At 45.8% G+C, this 5,319-nt stretch overlaps 1 long non-coding RNA gene across 1 annotated transcript in view; it reads right to left on the bottom strand.

Annotated features, from left to right (window-relative positions):
- Window positions 1-1,843: 1,843 nt before the first annotated feature.
- The window catches only part of LOC111146142, a 4,315-nt gene continuing 839 nt past the window's right edge, over window positions 1,844-5,319 (bottom strand). Inside the window, exon 2 of the long non-coding RNA XR_002640522.1 lies at window positions 1,844-2,007. This is a non-coding gene — a long non-coding RNA (uncharacterized LOC111146142). The remainder of the gene's footprint in view (window positions 2,008-5,319) is intronic.

Raw genomic sequence — 5,319 nt, 5'->3', positions numbered from 1 at the left:
CCTCTCTCTGCCTGCCTCTCTGCCTACTTGTGATCTCTGTCTGTCAAATAAATAAAATCTTAAAAAAAAATGATGAAAGAAATTAATGGCAACGTAAATAAATAGAAAGACATACCATGTTCACAGATCTGAAGACTTAAAATTGAGCTGGCCAAGATTTCCCAAATCAATCTGCAGGCTGAATGCAATGCCTACTGGAATCCTAGCTGACTTCTCTCAAGAGAATGATGCATTGATCTGAAAATTCATGTGGGAAGTCAAGAGACCCCAAATAGCCAAAACAATCTTAAAAAAAAAAAAAAAGGGGAACAGAACTGGACGACTCACACTTCTTTATTTTTTTTTTAAGATTTTTTTTATTTATTTGACAGAGGGAAAGAGACCACAAGTAGGCAGAGAGGCAAGCAGAGAGAGAGGGAAGCAGGCCCCCCGCTGAGCAGGGAACCCATGTGGGGCTTGATCCCAGGACCCCGGGATCACGACCCGAGCTGAAGGCAGAGGCCCAACCCACTGAGCCACCCAGGCGCCCAAACTTCTTTAAAACTCACGGCAAAGCAACAGGGATCAAGACAGTGAGGTTGCTAGTATAAGGCTAGACTCATAGACCAAGAAAACGGATTTGAGAGTCCACAAATAAACTTACATATTTACAGTCAAATTACTTTTTTAGTGGAGGTGCCTGGGCAGCTCAATCGGTTACGCACCTGCCTTTGGCTCAGGTCATGATCTCAGGGTCCTGGGATTGAGCCCCAAGATGAACTCCTTGCTCTGCGGGGAGCCTGCTTCCCCTTCTCCCTCTGCCTGCTGCTCTACGTGCTTGTGCGCTCGCTCTCTCTCTCTGTTAGATAAATAAATAAAATCTTAAAAACAACAACAACAACTGAAACTATAAAACTCCAGAAGAAAACACAGGCATGAATCTTTGTGACTGGATTACGCAGTGGTTTCTTAGACATGACATTTAAAGCAGTTTAATAAAACAGACATAAATTGGACAGGATTAAAATTTTAAATTTTTATGCTTCAGATTGACACCATTTAAAAAAAATGGGAAAAAAAAAAAAACAACAACCCATAGAATGGGAGACTAATTCTGCAAACCCTATGTCTGATAAGGGTCTTGTATCTAGACTATATAAAATAATCTCACAATTCAATAATAATAAGATAAACAACCCAGTTTAAAAATGGGCAAAGTGGTATGCCTGGGTGGCTCAGTGGTTGGGCCGCTGCCTTCAGCTCAGGTCATGATCCCGGGGTCCTGGGATCGAGTCCCGCATCGTGCTCCTTGTCCATTGGGGGGCCTGCTTCTCTCTCTGCCTCTGCCTGCCACTCTGCCTGCTTGTGCTCTCTGTGTGACAAATAAATAAATAAATAAAATCTTTAAAAAAAAAATGGGCAAAGGACCTGAATACACATTTCTCCACATGAGATCTATAAACAGCCAATAAGCACACGCAAAGATGTTCGCAGCCGTCAGGAAATGAGCATCGAAACCCCAACGAGATACCACTTCAGATCCATGAGATGGTTATGACCAAAAGCAGTTAACAACCCGTGTCGGAGAGGCCAGGGAGACACTGGACCCCTTACACGCTCCTGGTGGGAACATAAGGTGGTGCAGCCACTTAGGAAAACAGTCTGGAAATTCCTCAAAGAGTTAAACACAGAATTCCCAAAGGGTCTAGCGTTTCCACTTCTAGGTGCATAGCCACGAGAAGGGAAAATGTGTCCACACAAAGACGTGTACACAAATGCTCATGGCAGCATTGTTTCTAAGTGGCCAAAAATGGAAACAACCCCAATGTGCATCAGCTGAGGAACAGAGAAATTAAACGAGGTCTACTTAGACAATGAGATTTTTATTCGGCAATAAAAAGAACGAGACACTGATAACACGCCACAGGTTGCAGGAACCCTGAAAACATCATGCTGAGTGAGAAGGCAGTCCCAAAGGACCACATATTCGAGGACTCCTTTTACACGGAATGTCCATAGGGCGCAAACCTGTAAAGATAAAAGGTAGACTGGTTGGGTCCCAGCTCTGGGGAGCAGGTGGGGATTTGGAAGTTAAGACTAAGGGGAGCACTGCCCATTCTTTCAGGTAATGAAAATGTTCTGGGGCACCTGGGTGGCTCGGTGGGTTAAGTGTCCTACTTTTTTTTTAAGATTTTTTTTTTTTTTTAAATTTGACAGAGATCGCAAGTAGGCAGAGCAGCAGGCAGAGAGAGAGAGGAGGAAGCAGGTTCCCCGCCCAGCAGAGAGCCTGATGCCAGGCTGGATCCCACGACCCTGGGATCATGACCTGAGCCAAAGGCAGAGGCTTTAACCCACTGAGCCACCCAGGTGCCCCTAAGTGTCCTACTCTTGATCTCAGTTCAGCTCTGGATCTCAGGACCCGGAGTTCAAGCCCCATGTTGGGCTCCACATTGGCTATGGAGCAAGAAAAGAGGGAAGGGCACCTAGGTGTTGGGTGTCTGCCTTCGGATCAGGTCATGATCCCAGGGTCCTGGGATGGAGCCCAGCATCAGGGTCCCTGCTCACAGAAGCCTGCTTCGCCCTCTCCCACTCCCCCTGCTTGTGTTCCCTCTCTTGCTGTGTTTCTCTCTGTCAAATAAATAATAAAATCTTTGGGGGACAAAAAGAGGAAAGAAAGAGAGAGAGGGAGGAAGGGAGGGAGAGAGGGGAGGGGTGGGAGGGAGGAAGGGAGGGAAAGAGGGAAGGGAGGAGAAAGGAAGGGAGGAAAGAAAGAAGAAAATGTTTTAAAATCGTGTTGTTGAGGACACCAGGGTGGCTCAGTAGGTTAAGTGTTTGCCTTCGGCTCAGGTTCTGATCTCAGGGTCAGGTTCTGATCTCAGGGTCCTGGAATAGAGCCCCATACTGGGCTCCCCGCTCAGCGAGGAGTCTGCTTCTCCCTCTTCCTCTCCCTCTGCCCCTAATCCTGCTCATGCTCTCTCAAATAAATATAAAATCTTTAAAAAAAAAATTGTGTTGATGGTTGTACAATTCTGTGATACTGCGAACCACTGTATCGTATACCTTAATGGGTGAATTGTATAGTACATGAATTATATCTCAATAATATTGTCAAAAATAACCCTAACAGAGCCCATGAGTAGTGCCACCATCGAATCCCAGGGTCTTTGGGTCCATGGAGGCTCAGCGGCTGCAGAAGCTCTTTGCGATGCCACCCGAGTTGATGGACCAGAGGAAATGGGATGATGAAGAAAGGCTTTTAATCTGATTTTCATCGGATTCCTGTCTCCGTAGAAGCAACCAGTATTTATTGAGCATCCTCTATGAGACGAGCCCTGCTGCAGGTGGTGAGACTTTATCAGCAAGCACAAAACACAGGCTCCCTGCTCTCAGGACAGACAGACCTTAAATATGAAAACAACAGATGGTATCTTCAGTGAGATGGGAACTGAGGCATGCTGCTATTTCAAGTGGAGGGGCTCGGGAGGGCTTCCCTGAGCAGAAGCCTAAAGGAAGGGAAGGTGGGTGCCTTGTGGGTATTAGGGGAACAGCAGGTGCAGAGGCTTGAGGTTTGGGGCATTACACGTACAGACCAAAGAAACCAGTGAGGCTGGGCTGAGAGCTCTGAGGGAGACAGGGAGGGGCTGTGAGGGGAGCGGACCACAGAAGGGGCTCTGGCTCCTATTCGGGACAGGAGGACAGGAGTGGGGACAGCGGTACGCCCTGATTTCAGTTTTCCAAGAAACACTGTAGCTGCTCCCTGGCAAACAGACCAGACAGAGGAGACAGACTCAAGCACCTTCTTCTCCAAACATTCCCATCCTTTGTCTGATAAATTTGAGATCTTTCTAAACAGGTTTTTTTCCCCCCAGTTATTTTGCCAAGTCCGCCTGCTTTTAGTGCCAGGGGACTACAGTTTTGGTTACAGAGACATCATGTGCCTAGAAGGAGAACTCCACAAGTCAATTTCCACTTTTCTCATACTCTGATTCACTTGTTTGGAAAGTCTTTGACCCAGAGTAACACGCTTGTAACAGAAACGCTACTGTAGCTCAACAAAGACACTTACTGAGAACAGGGAGAGGATCTGTACACATTTGCAGAGTATCCGTGAGTCTTTGCACAGAAACTGACTATTCAAATCACTGACCGTAATCGTGACATGAAAATGATTCAAACTGGGGTTATTTTAGGTACGGTAACAATATCACACCAATCAATGTTTCAGAACTTAAAAAACAGCCGAATACTAAAAACTGATTATCACAATGACTATTAATTCTGTCTTATACACAAAGAACTGACATTTGCCTGAGGTCACACCGCTAGGAGTGAGTGGCTTGGCCAGAATTAAACACAAGCAATTTGAAATGCAATGGGCAGGCCTCATCACTCACTACACAAAAGGTTCCCAGAGAGTGGCTTCTGGTTGGGCCTCAAGGGGTTGGGGGTGGGCGGGGGGGCTCCCAGGAACTGTAAAGGCTAGGATATGCACTCTGCAGAAGGAGCTTTAGAACTTTCTAGGGCTAGTTTCCATCCTTTGGATCCCCGGCAGGAGGCAGGCTGTGTGCTGGAGACCCGAAAAGAGAAAGGGTTTTAGCTAGTCGTAGTGTGGCCTGAGACTGGCCCTGGGTGCTGGCTGGATAGAGAAGGGAGGATTAAGTCTGAATTAAGGGGATGAGCCCTGGATGGTCCCAGTACTGGGAGAGCCCCAGCCGTCAGCCTATCTAGAAGTTTTCTGTCTTTTTATTTCATTAATGATAAATTACCCCCTTCCCCCTCATCATGTAGTACCCTATGGGAGATGACAGAAAACCCAATATGGGTTCCTGTCCCCCAGGATTTCACAGTGGGAGACTTTACAATAAAAAGTGTAAGGCCATTTAAGAATAAATATTAAGGTCTCAATAAAACTGGGAGAAAGGAAATAAAAATAATAAGGTTTCCATTCAGTGAAGTGCATTTACATACGTTTTAAGAGTAATGGAGTGATGGGGCAGAGAGGTTGAAGGAGGGTCCAAGTTCAAACTCTGCAGGGACAGAAGCAGCCATATAGCCCTAAGGAGGCCAGGCACATGGATGTGTGCTCCATACAAATTATGGTGCACCAGGAATTTTCCCAACACAACGCTTAGGAAGTAGGCGATACCCTCCCCTTGAACAGATGATAAAATTGAGACAGTAAAGAGGTTAAATAACTTGTTCAAAGTCACACAGCTAGCAAGAGGCAGAGCCCAAGGACCTCTGGGTCTACCGCACAGTAAAGTGGTTTTATCACTTGGACATAAAAAGAGATGAAAGCAAAAAAAAAAAAAAAAAAAAAAAAAAAAAAAAAAAAAAAAA

The sequence above is a fragment of the Enhydra lutris genome, unplaced genomic scaffold, assembly GCF_002288905.1.
Source record: "Enhydra lutris kenyoni isolate GAN:26980312 unplaced genomic scaffold, ASM228890v2 scaffoldscaffold13, whole genome shotgun sequence".
NCBI classification, from domain to species: Eukaryota; Metazoa; Chordata; class Mammalia; order Carnivora; family Mustelidae; genus Enhydra; species Enhydra lutris.
The sequence above is the reverse complement of the archived record's forward strand: the minus strand, read 5'-3'. Positions and strand labels throughout refer to the sequence as shown.